This window comes from Bidens hawaiensis, unplaced genomic scaffold (assembly GCF_021521415.1).
Source record: "Bidens hawaiensis isolate Kalapana, Puna unplaced genomic scaffold, B.hawaiensis_p1.1 tig00006693_1, whole genome shotgun sequence".
Classification (NCBI taxonomy): domain Eukaryota; kingdom Viridiplantae; phylum Streptophyta; class Magnoliopsida; order Asterales; family Asteraceae; genus Bidens; species Bidens hawaiensis.
The window spans coordinates 50,927-67,732 of NW_027491455.1; the positions used below are offsets into that span (position 1 = coordinate 50,927).

The 16,806-nt window shown below is 36.6% G+C and overlaps 1 pseudogene; it reads left to right on the plus strand.

Annotated features, from left to right (window-relative positions):
• The first annotated feature begins 2,777 nt into the window (after window positions 1-2,777).
• LOC143633348 (eukaryotic translation initiation factor 3 subunit I-like) lies at window positions 2,778-6,908 on the plus strand (annotated as a pseudogene).
• Window positions 6,909-16,806: the final 9,898 nt, after the last annotated feature.

The following is a 16,806-nucleotide window of genomic DNA, read 5'->3' on the forward strand; positions in this document are numbered from 1 at the left end:
AAAAAATAAATAAAATACAAACACATATTTTCATTACATAAATGAATTGTTTAGCATTTTAAAACGGGTCAGGTTTTTGGGTTCGAAATTTTACGATTGTTACGACGGAATCTTATAAACAACTAATCACTAATACCTCATATTCAAACGAGGTTGTTAGACATTTTAATATTTTTAACTTAAAAATTAATATAACTTGGTTATTATTTTTATGCTTTCTTTTGATATCCACTCTACCAGGTTGATGACTTGACCCGGGCCTGAGGTAGAGATGTTCAACGAAACCGGTTCCTGGAACCGAACCGGTGGACCCGAACCGGTTCCTACCCATTTTTTGTAGGAACCGGACCCTATCTGATTCAACCCGATGATCCGTGACCGGTTCTTGCATTTCTGAGTGGGGGCGGGTAGGAACCGGAACCGGTTCTGGAACCGAACCATCAGGAACCGGTTCCTAACCGGTTCTAGCCGTTGGATCGAATATAGCCGTTGGAAATCGGTTTTTTTGCCGTTTTTTGACCGTTGGGGTCAAAAATAGCCGTTTTTTTGGCTCCCCCAAGCACCCCACTACTAGTATAAATAGGTATTTGGTGTCATGGGTTCATCACAACACTCAAAACGCAAACCCGAACGCAAAAAAATACAAAAAAACGCTATTACAACGTTTTGAGTTCTCTAATCTCTTGTTTTCTCTTCTTCTATATTCATATTTGTTGTTATGGCTGCCTCACAATCATCGGTTGGTCAATGTTCCAACGCCGAACCAAGTTTCGTTCGTATTGTACCTCATAATCGTAATCAAGAGATTTGGTGCAATTGAGATTTGATTGAATTGAGTGACCATTCGTTGAAGGCTCGGTGCAAGTTTTGTGGGATTTATTTAAACCCACTTTCGAATTCAAATTTGAAGAAACACATCGAAAAACCGTATTGCAAGGCGTTGAAAAAGAACGTCGATTCGCAACAAACGCAAATGGATAGTGAAGGCGGAATATTTACATACCAAATTGATCGAGTTCAAGATCGTATGGCGAAGTTTGTGATTCAAGAAGCTTTGCCGTTTAGCCACTTCGACAACCCTCGCTTAACCGCCATGATTCGAGATACGCTTCAACCACAATACACTCACGTAAGTCGTCATACTCTTAAACGTTATTGTTTAAAATTGTGGAAGAAGACCAAAGAGGTACTAATTGCATATTTTGAAAATATAAATACGGGAATAAACTTAACTAGTGATGTTTTGTCGGCTCCACATGGTCTACCCGAATCTTATCTTTGTGTCACCGCTCATTGGGTAGACCCGTCATCGTGGGAAATGATGAAACGCACCATTGCTTTCGAACTCTTTGAGTATCCACATACGGGAGATAATTTGTTTGAAATTTTAGATTATGTTATAAAAACTTATAAACTAGAAAATATCTTCAGTAGTTGTCTTCAGTGGCAACCTTCAGTAGTTGTCTTCAGTGGCAAACATCTTCAGTAGTTGTCTTTTCTTCATCAGTTAATTGTTTATTTTTATGTTAATTGTTTTTTTTATTTTTCATGTTATACAAATACGAATCGTAGTTTAGAATCCAAATCGCAAACGAAAAACGAAAAAAAAAAAAATTTTTACACTGTAACCGGTTGGAACCGGTTACGGTACAGGAACCGGGTTAGGAACCGGTAAGAACTGGTTAGATAGGTTAGGGGTCCGAGGGTGGGAGAACCGGTTCGGTTCCCTAACCGGTTCGAGCCTGGAACCGGTTTAAAAGAGGGTTTTGAATATAGGAACCGGTTCCGGTTCCTAGTCCCAAACCGTTTTGAACATGCCTAGCCTGAGGAGTGCCACATAATAGGTTTAGCTAAAGTGGGCTGGGTAAGCCCAACGACTCCATTAACATTTTTTTGATTGGGCCTTTTTAGTTTGACCGATATGGGACACACGTCATCGCTACTTGAAATACTTCTTCGCTGAATTATCGTTGACTTGAAACATGCCAGAGCTGAGCTCGGTACCGAAAATCCCGATCTTCAAAATCGTAAATTTTTGGTACTGGGACGGTACCGGTATTTAAGGTAAAATTCGGGAAATACTACCGGTCCTAAAAACTCAAAACCTTGGTACCGATTCGGTACCGACGGTACCGAATCGGTACCGATTTCGGTACCCGTATCAATCGGTACCATACCGATTTTTGCTCATCCCTAGCCAGAGCTCTCTCATATAATGTTAAAAAGTCTTGGGCCGAGGGCGAATAAAACTTGGGCCTTAAGTAAAATATAAAATCGATAATTGGGTGATGGTTTGGGAGAGTAGAAATCTGGACCTTAATGAAAAAACTACTATGCTTACCGGGCAACTAGGTTATGGCTTGGGTTGCGCATTCTTTTAAAATAGAAATGGGCTTCATTGAATTGGATAATTGGGTAAATCAAGAACACATATATATATATATATATGTAAATTTTCCAGGCCAACCTGGGTGATCGATCCGAGGACTGTCACCCTCCCCACTCTCCTTAGTGACCTCCCTTAAAACATGTTATGCTTATGTGTCTTTTAGTTTCTAAGTTATACATGCAAATGGATCACTCGTGGGCTATTTTAAAAAGCGAAAATACTTGTATCCTTATATGCTTTTGTTAAATTAAGTTAAAATCTATAATGTCTCCCACCTTCATCGATCATCGCCACTTATCATGAATGCCGCTTTCACTCGTTGTTGACGTCCACAATCGCTAGCCATTGACACCGTCCCACCACTATTCATAATCACCGCCATCGGACCATGACACGTACACTCAACCCCAATTCCTACCCTAAGTTGATGTGGGAAAAGTTAAAATATAGAGACAAAAATGAGAAATGCGAGAAGTATGTTTGGCCAAATGAAAAATCTAAAAAAATCATATCTTAAAATTTAAATAAAAAACAAAAAAAATTTAAAAACTAAAATGTTTTCTCTGTCATTCCCGTTCTAAAATAAAAAATGATGAAAAGACACAATGACGAGAAAAAAGACACAATGACGAAAATTAACAAAAGACACAATTATACATAAAAAACACAATAGGTCGCAAAATATAACACAATGTCGAACACAATATAACACAATATTGAGTAAAATAACACAATCTCAAGAAAAAAAGACACAAGGAAAAAAAGACACAATCAATAACGAAAATAAATACAAAACACAATGATAAATAAAAAGACACAATGACATTTTTTCCTCAACATCATGCTTTTTCTTTTTTTTTTTAAGAACGAGAAAGAAAGTAGAAACATTTTTGTGTTTTTACTTTTTTCATTTTTTTTATTAAATTTTGAGTTATGATTTTTTTATGGTTCTTTTTAAGGTTTTTTTTATTGGTACAAATCCTTCTAATCTTTCTTATTTTTGTCCCCTTTTAAGTTTATATATATTAATTACCTTTTCAAATTTCTCCTTTAAACAGAGCATTCTCAACCCATCCCGTAAAATTATGTAAGGGAGTTTGCAAATTATAGGATGAGTTTATGAGTGGTTGTGAGTGCAAATTATAAGGCGGAGAGAGAAAAAACAGTGACTTTTTATAAATTTAGAGAAACTTTGTTTGCTCATATTTATTTTTTAATATTTATTGAATTGGTCAATTTGATTGTCAAAGACGCACTTACCAATGCCACAACGGCGCCATTATGTGCTGCGATGTTTCAAGTATATTTCTAATCCTTTTTGTTTATTCTTAATTAACATGCTACTGGAGTTTTAACTTTTGATATCACTATTAATAATATTATATATGTTTACGTGTGTATATATCAATTCTGCATGATATTAAAATTATTAATATCCCACCGCGGTAACCGATACCTCAAATATCAGTTCTTGATCGATATATAAATAAATGCATTAATATCAGCGAGCTCGATTATAGTCAAGCTCAGGCTCAACTCGGTTTGTTTGCAAAATGATTGGCGTATAATTGCTTTGCAGGGGATTCAACACGATTGATTACTGAAGTGCGGATCAGACAGCTAAGCTACACAGCTTTTCACTTTCAATTTTGGTGCCCCTGCTAGGTCTGTTGATTTTGCTGTTAGTGATAAGCTTGCTGTTATTACTACTGATCTTTTTATGGCTTCGTCACCTGCGGTTCATGTCAAACGCATTGTTGCTGATTCTGATGATCCTGAGTTTTCTGTTGATCAAATTGACCTGGTTTATCTAAAGTATTTATTTATGATATTAAGTTTACTCTTTTATGTTTGATGTTCTAGTCGTTTATTGGTAGGAGCATAATATTAGAAAATGGTGGTAAGCAGGGATTTCAATTAGGGCTGTAAAACAGACAAACCTATTCTTGTTCATTCGTTAATATTAAGCATTTACCGTACCAATGGACGGTTCACGAACACATTCAAACAGAACTTCTTGTTCGTGTGCGTTTGTTAAGTTCATAAGTGAACGCAAACAAACAAATGAACGTATTAGTTTGAAAAATAAAAATCAACATTCTTAAACTCAAGCATTAGGCATAAGCATCCAAAATAAACAAGTACTTGAGATAGTTATCTGAATGGACTTGACATAATATACTAAAACTAAAAAATAACTATAAAAAACCTTTAATGACCATACATAAACAAAAGAACATGAACGAACCTAAATTGACGAACATTCATAAACGTAAACAAATGGTCATAAACGAAGTTAAATGAGCGAACATAAACGGACGCAAATGAACGACCACAGCCTTTGTTCATTTTAGTTCATTTAAATAATCGAGCGGAGTTTCTTGTTTTTGTTTGTTCATTTATTAGAAAAAATGTAAACGAACCTCCCATTGAGCAGTTCAAGAACAGTTTGCTGGATGTTTGGTTTGCTTACAGCCCTAATTTCAGTTGATATTTGGTTGTGTTTGCTCAAAATTATAGGTAGAAAGTTGATCAATTTTCAAACAATGGTCTAGGAAATAGTGGTTTTTGTTATCTGAATTTTGAGAGGTGATAAAAGCCTGAATTGTGTTTCTAAATTAAACATGTTTGGATATTAGAGAATATATGTTTAAAAAGGTTATAGCCAACAAGAATTATGACCATACACAAGTATAATAAAAACTTAACACAAGCAATTACAATCATCTAACTGACACTAAAACTAATAACCGTTAAGTGATAATCTGATATTGCTTTTCTGATTGGATGGAATTGTTTTGAAGTAGATCATGAAAGTAAACTAGAGAAGCTGTCTTATTAATATCTTGCATTCTAATTGGTGTAACTTTTCAGAGGTTGCTGATTCTGTGCTTGTACTTAAGGGTCCTCAAGGAAGGGTCAATAGAGCGGTTTGGGGGCCTCTATGATGGCAAATCGATGAAATAGACACAATTACATACTAACCCCTAGACTTTACAAATATACATACTAGACACAAAATGTACTTTCTAATATAACACAAAAACCCCTATACTTAATATTTAGTTTATACTTTTCAACACTCTAAACCAGACAATCATTAGTGCTGGTGAAGACACGATGATTTGAATTTGGGATACAGAGGTATGTTTTAAAATTTAACATGGTTAAAGCTTTCGCCCTAAGTTCATTACTCCTTTCTAAAAACTGATAAACAAGAAAATGACAACGAAGTTGGTCATAAAAAGATGGTTACGTTGCTAGCAATATCAAGTGATTCTTCACATTTCCTCACTGGGTCTCTAGAGTCTAGACAAATCAGCAAAGGTAATATACATGCAACTATTCACGAAAGCATTTTTTTCATTCTTTATTGTTTTATAAGGTTGTTAAACCAACATATTCTTATTATTGTTACATCCTCTTCCAAATAAATAGATCTGGGACAGCAGATCGTTGACATTGATCAAGACATATGATATTGAGCGTCCAATCAATGCTGTTGACATTGATCGTTTTTTTTTTTTTTATGTTAGGATGTAAAATGCTAATCAGCTTGTCTTTTTATCAGTAAAAACCTTTATATATTTTTAATTTTCTGGTCTTGAAAAATTGTCATGCTAAACAGACAAGAGTCTAGTTGCTCAAGCACAATGTGTTTAATATCTCCTTTATGAGCAAGTTGTACATAAATATTACGCCTAATTTTTCAAATAAATCCCACCCATCTTGTAGATTTTGACTAAGTTAACTTACTGTGACATATCAGTTTCATCATCAGATATGCTAAGTATTACTTAAACTTTGTTAAGTGGGCCAATACCAACGAGTCACGAGTTCTTATGAAATAAATTATTGAAGTGAAAATGAAACTTTTCAGGGCTAGCAAACTCTATAATAATCTCGGCCATAGTCATGAGACATGTGATCAGTCGATACCTAAAAAATGAATATGTAATTTGGCATCTTCCGATAATAACAATTTACTTGCATGGTAATCCAAATTTACTTGCATGTCAACCATTATAAGACAACTATGACATTAATCTAGTCCATAAATGTTCTCATTTTTGTTTTGGTAAGATGCATTTTAGGTACTTGATTAAATAAGGACTCATTATGCAGCATTTTCAGGTTGTGTTAGGGGGTGGACAGGATGCATCTGCTGTTATCACGACCGGTCATCGTGCTGGAATGTTTGAAGCCAAATTTTATGACAAGGTAACACTTATGTGATTTTTATGTTTTTTACCGATCCATTTAAAACTTAAGAATACTTTTATGCAAAAAAGTTGTTTGTGTTAAGTGTTAACGGTCAATGTAATTTTACTAGATTCTACAAGAAGATATTGGAGGGGTTAAAGGGCATTTTGGTCCCACTAATGCTTTTGCATTCAAGCCTGATGCGAAAGTTGCATTCTTCATCTTGGATGTCATATTAGTTCTAGACTTGTATCATTTATTAGATGGGTTGGGTGATGGGTTGGGTGATGAGTCAAAGTTGGCACCTTCTAAATAGGCCTTGTTGGTTTTAGTTGACTCGAGACTTTCTTCTCTTAAATCTTAATAAATAGTTAATTCATTAAAAATAATCACAAGACTATTGTTTGTTACTGCTTACAATAATAATTTGATTTTTTTAAATTAAGTGATCCATTTGACAAGTGACATCTCTGTTTTACTTACCAAATTAGTTTTATATCGACCCCTTTTAATGAATTAACTAGCACAGCCTCTTTATGATACATGAGTGGTTAAAAAGTAAAATAAAAAAGTTAAATTTAATAATATATACATTAATATATCTTATGAATTCATAAAATATAAACAATCTCTTAAAATACATAGATTAGTAAAAATAATTTGTATTTGTATTTTAAAAGTAATAAATGAAAGAATGTGAATTTATACCAATTAAGAAAAAGAGAAGACTAACATCAATTCATCCTTGTTTGGTTGGTAAGTCATAAGGCTGTATACTATGGTGAGGGGCATCGAAGCCCCTCCACAGTGCTATGTCAGCGCCACGTGGGCACCAGGGGCTTCGAAGCCCTTCTCCATAACGCCCCACTATGGTTTAAAGTCACCTTGGACGCCCCATTATACATATAAATATATACATGTATGTGTGTGGATGAGGGGAAGAGAGAGAGAGAGAGAAGGCGCCAGTCATCCCAACGCCGCTTCTCCCCTTCGCGCCCCCACCGACGGCGCCCTGCGGCGGTGTATGGCGCCTACCGCCCCCTTCATCCTCCTTTGGCGCCCCATAGCATGGAGTCTAAAAATTTTAAAAGCAAGCTAGTGAGTTCAATTCCCACCAACAATATATTTTTCATTGTATCATTCATGAAGGGAAAATTGTAAAAATAGAAAATTGTGGAGCGTAAAGAGTCTAATTAAATGACATGTGGAAAAATTGTGTTGTTTTAATAATATAGGTAGATAATTTCCCAAAGATTTTCTAGATATTTTGATGATTGAAAGAAGATCTTTTGACTGAATGATGAGTATCATTACAGAACTTTTAAATTATTTAAGAATTTAAAGAAACTCTTAATAACTAATGTTTTTATAAAAAATTTTATATATTAATGTTATTTAATTGTAGTTTTATCACTTTTTATATCTATATTTACGATTAAAATTATGAAAGTTAGTTTTTACACATATCTATATTTTTTTAGATATATGTAAGTTTGTTATTACATAAATTTTACACATATGTAAACTTATGATTTATATATGTATTAAAGAATTTATATATAAAATATGATAAAACTAGTCTCAAACATAATTAACATATGAAAAAAATCAAAAAATTGTTTGGTTATTATGAGTTCTTAGAAGTTCTTAACTTTTTTAAAGTTCTGAAATTATAGTAACCCTTATATATATATATATATGGTAAGTATAAAATAAAAACCCTACCTAATTAAGAAAACCCTTGGAAACCCAACATGTGGTCTACACTCCTCCACATCACCATATCCATCTCATGTTTTCCTCTAGAAGGGCAAAATAGTCCAACCCTTTTTATGGTCTGCATCATTAGAAAATATACTGATCCTAGATTATATCCAGCATATTGTTGATTTGACCTTTTATTTCATAATTAATTTAAACTAAACCACCAAACCTTATCTCATTAATCCTCATATTTTCTCCCACCTCCTCCAAAATCCAGATAGCTCCTGTCGAAACATTGAATGAGTTTCATCCATCAGAGCATTGAATGAGTTTCAATTAATTCGCAATCATGGATCCCTCGCATGCTTTTTCAACATCAAATGATCCAGGTTATTGTTTTTGTTTATTATTTCATTGAAACTTTTTGAAAATTTTACAAAAATTCAATCTTGGGTTTTTTTTTTTTTTTTTTTTTTTTTGCAGGTGAAAATCATGTGGTTGTTTTGTCTCCTTCGTCTCCTTTAAATGTGAATCCAGTTTTTGAAGTTAATTGCAACTCTCCTGTTCGTGCTTGGTCACATGAATCCGGAGGTTTGTTTTTTTATGTTAGTTTTTTGTTTTTTTTTATGTTGTTGTTCTGTATTTTTATGTTAGTTTTCTGTTTTTTTTTGGTATTTTTACCCCTCATTGACAAGTTTACATTTTTAGTGTTTTTACATTTTACACTTTTTTTGGTTTTTTTGTCTCACAACAAGGTTAATTAGTTGTTTTATGTATTTTATGTTACTTTGTTTATGTGTCACAACAGGTTTAATTAGTTTTTTTTGTGTGTTTTTTGGTATTTTTGTCATTTTGTACACAACTTATGAAATGGATTAGTATCATCACTATGTATAGCTAATTTTGTCCTTTTTTGACCCTTTTTTCAAGATACCCATGAGTCTGAGGGAGACAATTTCTTTCACACCCCCAACGGAATCACATTTTGGTGTCCTAATGTTAGTGCCTAACTAAAACCGGCAATTGGTGCTACTTTCAATAGTTGGGAAGAAGTTGTTCGGTTTTACAAGAACTACGCCCTTAAGGCTGGTTTCTTGATTCGAAAAGGACAGACCAAGAGATGGAAGGATGTTGTTACACATAAGTATTTGAGGGTCTGTATGGAGTTATTCATCTGGTATTCATATTTCCTAAGTGGATTTATGGATATTTCTAAAAGCCAAAAAAAGAGCAAACCCGCAGTTTATCTGCCAAATTATAAGTCAATAAACATGATCACAAAGTGTTTTAAAAGTATAAATTCACTACTGACTTGATCATACACGCTGTTAGTCATATGGGGTCCCCGTGCTCACGTCTCATTACCATTAAGAAACGGACAACACGGGACACGTCATATGTAAGCCTACAGATGAATTCGTGCATACTCACCTATGGAGATGGGCTTTGGGGTGTTGCTTGATTACGGGGGTATGTCATGTAATGGGGAACACTAGCTAGTTATTTGAATAATTAAACCTTAATCGTATCTAATGACTGCTTGGTAGACTTTGATGTTTAAATTTAGGTGGATAAACAATATCCTTGATCGTCTTAGCTATTCATGAAAAATGTGCACCAATGTTTTAATCTGCTATATATGAGGTTTAAGTCAAGTTTGGGGTGGTTTGATCCGGTAAAATTTAAAATAAAACGGGTCTTGACTATGGGTTCCAGTAATTATATAAAAATAATAATAATAGTTGGATCTTACTTGTCCCGGTAAAGACAAAGGCATGGGTTTAAGTGGACAACAATATCGGTGATCGCAGTTTTGCGTTGTTCTAAATTTTAAGATAACCTTATATGTTTTTAAGACCGTCTTTCTTCGATTCTGATCCCATTGCAATGAGACTTTTTCAGGGACGAAAAAGATTTAAGTGTGGGGATATTTGATGTGTTCTAAAATATAAATATTATTATATAAATATTCCATATACTTTTAAGTACTTTTGAGCCAAGTTTTTATTGAATATTATTATTATTTTGTTCATATGTGAGTTAAATAGTTTTTAGAGATTATGAGCTAAAATGAAACAGTTTTACTAAAATTAAAACCGACGAATGAAGGGTCAAGCATACATTATACTAATTAATTATTATTAAATGTATTAAGTATATTGATTGAGAAAGAGAAAAAAATGAAAAGAAAGAAACATGCATGCATGTGAGTTTGAGTTTTCAAACTTAAAAAATTCTAAAAGCATATTAATTTGTTTGCATACAAAGGGCCCATGAAGTAATTAATTATGATTTGGTTAAAATAAAATCTTCATGGGCTTGTGTAGGTCGGTGGCTTTAATTAGGAATAAAAGGCTGACGAACATAGGGGGAAGCAACAAGAATTATTGAAGGCTTGAGTGGTGAGAAAAAAGACCTAGCAGCCGCAACAGAGGGACGAAAGGCAGGGGGGCAGCCGTGAACAAAAAAAAAAGAAAAGATTAAGAAAAGGAGCAAGTTTTGGTTCGAGCAAATAGCATCCGGGTTCAATACCTACTTATTCAAGTATCTTTATTATTTGGTTTGAATTCATTATTTTTGTTATGAATTTATTACTTGAACCTATTTACTTTCTTTTGATCTTGAATATGGTTGTTGACTAAACCCTTAAACCGCCTAGGTTAATGATGAACCTTTGATTGACATTTTATTTTATTTGGGATTTGCCTTTTGTTATGGGTTTATGAATCAGTAAAGAGTTTAATATTATTTATTTGATGCATATGTGTGCTTGGTTTTATTTGGTGAATTTTATTGTTTCACAGAGTCTTTGGTGATTACCTATCATATAATAGGATTCTGTTAGGTCATTTATTGTGTGTTCTTGACTAGTTTGTGATTGATTTGTAATAAGATCATATAAACAATATTATTAACAAAATAAATAAAAGTGTGCTGTTAACTAAAATGCTGTAAGGTGATAGGTTATTTGATAGGTCTTGGTTGATTAAGATTGCTAGATTAGTTCTTCGTAAGTAGTCCGTCTAGGTTTGATTTTTCAACTTTGTCTATTAATGTTGAATTAATTTATTAAACTGTCTTTGATTTCCGCGCTGTAAGGTAGGATTTCGTATAAAGGTATTCGGTCATAATTAATTAGATAACCGTAAGTAAGTTTAATTTTAAAACCGGTGTTCTTAAGAATTTACTAGAAATCCATAGGTGTCTTCTTGAGAAGGGTCAGGAGTCCTGTTTGGGTTTTCTTTTAAATAATTATTTTATGATCCCGGTTCCATAACAAATCATTTTTCCAATTAATTGATAACTGAAATTTTGGGGGATTCTAGCCCAGGTGGTTTTTTCATCGTCATCTGTTTTCAAATCACTTTAATTGTCTTTTATTTATTTTTATAATTAGTTAATTTACGTAATTTAAAAAGTCTCGTGGGTTCGATATCCGGACTTACTTAGCTGTACTAGAGTTGACCGGTTCACTTGCCGGTTAGTAGTTTTAGTTAAGTTAAGAGTATAGAATTATCACTTAGTGTTAGATTAACATAATTTTAGTTAAATTTATAACTACAACTGATGATCATTATTTTAATATTTTTATACAGAACGTTAAACTTTCATTTTCAACTACCTAACAATTATCTATTATGTATGGATAATGCCATAATGGATAATACTTGTGGGGTCTAATAAGAGTATGAGCAATGTGCACGAAATATTATTGCATATTTATTTGGTGAATGTGATCTGACGTAACTTTAGTCAATGTCGCATCGCATGTGAATGTGTTAAACCGGACAGATAAATTTTATTTTTTATTTTCTACCTTTTGTTTTGTTTTAATGACCTCAGAACTCTCGTCATCTTCTAGTTTGTTTTTTATTTCTTTTTTATTTTGATCATTATTATACCACCAACTCACCAAGCCTGTGTTTTACCCCTTAAATATTATTATTTGTTTGAATTTCTTGCTATGGTAATTGTCGAAGCATGAAATGAATCTGACCTGATCCATGACGAATGTTTTCACGGATTTTGAGATGAACGAACCACGTCTTGATCTTCTCCTTCGGCTGCTTGCGACCTGCAATGGCTTTTCGGGGGTGTGGAGGTGACTGCTAAGAAATCTCAAGGATCTCTTGTTTACAGACACAAAAATATGGTGCTGGCTCTTATTGAGCATGACCCTATAATAAGGAGGTGGAGACCTCCTTATATAAAGAGCCTCATGGCCACCATCATGGTACCCTAATGGGCCTAGCCCAGTTAGGGTTACCTCCACAAAACCCCCTCAGCCCAATAACATTGTATTAGTCCATATAATAAAATAAGCCAAGCATAATAAATTTAGGGTCGTAAAACCGGGTTTAGTACCATACCCCTACAAGCCCCCCAAGTCCAGCGTTGCTCCTGGGCGCGCAAGCGTCTAGGTGGAGCGCTGGACTTTATGAGGTGTGTTAGGCCATGAGGCGGTTTTTTTCCCTTTTCTTCGGCCTTGTCTTTATTGTCTTTGAGTTTTGGGAGGTTTTCTTCATGATGGTGACATGTTGTGGTCCTTATGATAATGATGGTGCCCTGGCATGAATAAGATATAGCACGCATCATAACAATAGTGGCGCGAGGCCTGATAAAAGATAGAGCGCGCATCTTGATAATAATGTAACATAACTTGCGCGCGAGGCAGCTTACGAGCTATGAGAATAATAAAGCCTGCGCACGAGGCGACTTACGGATCTATAATAAAAAAGCTTGCGCGTGAGGCGACTTACGAGCTATAAGAATAATAAAGCTTGCGCGTGAGGCGACTTACGAGCTATAAGAATAATAAAGCTTGCGCGTGAGGCGACTTACGAGCTATAAGAATAACAAAGCTTGCGCGAGGCGACTTACGAGCTATAAGAATAACAAAGCTTGCGCGTGAGGCGACTTACGAGCTATAAGAATAACAAAGCTTGCGCGTGAGGCGACTTAGGAGCTATAAGAATAACAAAGCCTGCGCGTGAGGCGACTTACGAGCTATAAGAATAATAAAGCCTGCGCGCGAGGCGACTTACGAGCTATAAGAATAATAAAGCCTGCGCGCGAGGCGACTTACGAGCTATAAGAATAATAAAGCCTGCGCGCGAGGCGACTTACGAGACGAGCTATAAGAATAATAAAGCCTGCGCGCGAGGCGACTTACGAGCTATAAGAATAACTAAGCTGGCGCGTGAGGCGACTTACGAGCTATAAGAATAATAAAGCTTGCGCGTGAGGCGACTTACGAGCTATAAGAATAATAAAGCTTGCGCGCGAGGCGACTTACGAGCTATAAGAATAACTAAGCTTGCGCGTGAGGCGACTTACGAGCTATAAGAATAATAAAGCCTGCGCGCGAGGCGACTTACGAGCTATAAGAATAATTAAGTTGGCGCGTGGCCATGTGGGATATTATTAGGCTCCCGCCCTAAGATTCGGATGTCTTCTATTGCGATAATGTGGTGGTGGTATACCACGATAGTCCCCTAGTTCATTGCTGCTAAATAAGGTAGTCCTTATCCTGATTTGGGATTAGACTATTCTCACTTGGTGTGTTGCTTACGCATAGGTTTTGGCTTTGTGTCATGCGCAGACGTTTCATGCGCTTGCGCATAGGCTTTGGCTTTGTGTCATGCGCCACACGCAGATGTTGCATGCGCGTGCGCGTAGACTGTATGTCATGCGCAGATGTTTCATGCGCTTGCGCATAGGCTTTGGTTTTGTCATGCGCCACGCGCAGATGTTGCATGCGCTGTGCGCGTAGACTGTATGTCATGCGCAGATGTTTCATGCGCTTGCGCATAGGCTTTGGTTTTGTCATGCGCCACGCGCAGATGTTGCATGCGCGTGCGCATAGACTGTATGTCATGCGCAGATGTTTCATGCGCTTGCGCATAGGCTTTGGTTTTGTCATGCGCCACGCGCAGATGTTGCATGCGCGTGCGCGTAGACTTTATGTCCTGCGCCACGCGCAGATGTTGCATGCGCGTGCGCGTAGACTTTGTGTCATGCGCCATGCGCAGATGTTGCGTGTACTGATGTGATATGCGTTAGCATGTGATGCGTAAGCATATGTAATATGCGTGAGCATATGTGATGCGTGAGCATATGTGGTGCATGAGCATATGTGATGCGTGAGCATATGTGATGCGTGAGCATATGTGGTGCATGAGCATATGTAATATGCGTGAGCATGTGGTGCATGAGCATGATATGCGACTGCGCTCAAGCATCATGGTGGTGCGCATGTTTGAACGGAGCGGAGCCGCGTTCGGTCTTGTATTCGGCGCGAAGCCGTATGGGTTTATGAGGATTCCCAACCTTTAAGTTTGGTGCGTGGCCTTATGGGTTTATGAGGATTCCCAACCTTTAAGTTTGGCGCGTGGCCTTATGGGTTTATGAGGATTCCCAACCTTTAAGTTTGGCACTTGGGCTTATGGGTTTATGAGGATTCCCAACCTTTGAGTTTGGCGCGTGGCTTTATGGGTTTATGAGGATTCCCAACCTTTGAGTTTGGCGCGTGGCCTTATGGGTTTATGAGGATTCCCAACCTTTGAGTTTGGCGCGTGGCCTTATGGGTTTATGAGGATTCCCAACCTTTGAGTTTGGCGCGTGGCCTTATGGGTTTATGAGGATTCCCAACCTTTAAGTTTGGCGCATGGCCTTATGGGTTTATTAGGATTCCCAACCTTTAAGTTTGGCGCGTGGCCTTATGTGCGCATGCACGGCGACGGAGTGGTGACTCGCGGGCGCGCATGCATGGCGGAGATCTTTTGCGCAAAACCCACATGGTGGTTTCCGCAGTGGTTTCCACGGGCGCTCACGCATGTCGGCGGAATGGTGATCCGCTGGCGAGCATGCGTGGTGGCAGTCTTCTGCGCAAAACCCACATGGTGGAGGTCTTTTGCGCGAAACCCACATGGTGGTTCCCGCGGCGGCATATGCATGGCTGCGGAGTGAGAATCCGCGCGCGCGTGCATGGCGGCGGAAGTCTGGTAATTTTTGGATCTGCAATTTGAGAGTTAGATCTGTAATTTTAAACCTAAAATCCAGGTCTGTAATCTAGATTTAGATCTGTAAATCAGATCTAGATAGATCTGAAGCTCGTAGCGGAGAGAATTTAAAACCATCACAGATCCGGAGGCTTGATCATCCGAATCAGGCAGTTTCTTCTTGCACAGATCTGGAAGCCTCTTTTAGATCTATGGATCTTTTTGAGCTTTAATAGAACAAGCCTTGAAGCCTTTTTCTATAAACTTCCAGATCTGGGTTTTTCCTGGGAGAGATCTGACAGCCGAGACGAAAATCGAAGGGTAGTTCGTTGCCGTCCCACGGATGGCGCCAATGTCGAAGCATGAAATGAATCTGACCTGATCCATGACGAATGTTTCCACGGATTTTGAGATGAACGAACCACGTCTTGATCTTCTCCTTCGGCTGCTTGCGACCTGTAATGGCTTTTCGGGGATGTGGAGGTGACTGCTAAGAAATGTCAAGGATCTCTTGTTTACAGACACAAAAATATGGTGGTGGCTCTTATTGAGCATGACCCTATAATAAGGAGGTGGAGACCTCCTTATATAGAGAGCCTCATGGCCACCATCATGGTACCCTAATGGGCCTAGCCCAGTTAGGGTTACCTCCACAAAACCCCCTCAGCCCAATAACATTGTATTAGTCCATATAATAAAATAAGCCAAGCATAATAAATTTAGGGTCGTAAAACCGGGTTTAGTACCATACCCCTACAGTAATCTATAATATATAATATGGAGATAGTCATATAACTCTTTTTGAATATAACATAATTAAGGTTGTAATTATGGCTACGAGTCTCTAATCAGTTTTAAAGTTTATTTTTCTAAATTGAAAGATTAAGAATTATTCAATTTAAATTCATCATTTTCATTTTGGTGAGTCATGTCAGTTCCCTCTTGATCATGTTCGACGAATTATGTGTACTTATTAATTTTTTGTGTGTTCATGGCATATGAATCATGACATTGATCAGCCAAGAAGGCCCGTGCCGTGTTGTCTACCGCAGTTTGATCTTGTTAATTAGGGCCTCACTCTTCTTACCAATGATCACCGGCCAAAAAGCATTATCATATCATAGACCGGCGTAGACCTAGCGACAAAAGCTCGTGGTAGGACATGGATGAGATGGTGGCATATGTTGATACCATTCCTCCTAAGATTAGTTAAGAGCATAGTCTTCATGGGAAATGAGCACAAAGATAAGGTGTTACACTAAAAAATGAAGTGACCAGAAAATTATTTGAGTTCATTTTGAACTTTAAGCCAACATTTCTAAAAAATTGACCAAAAGAAATTTGAAGCTCTAAGTTCTAACTACTTGGTCAACATTCAAATATGCAACAAAAGAAAAAAAAAAGAAAAATTAACCTGTACATGAATCCATCAACAAATTTTGAAGATTGGACACCAAAAACCTAAACATCTTAATACAAACACTGGTTAAACTTCTTCAAATCAACTAA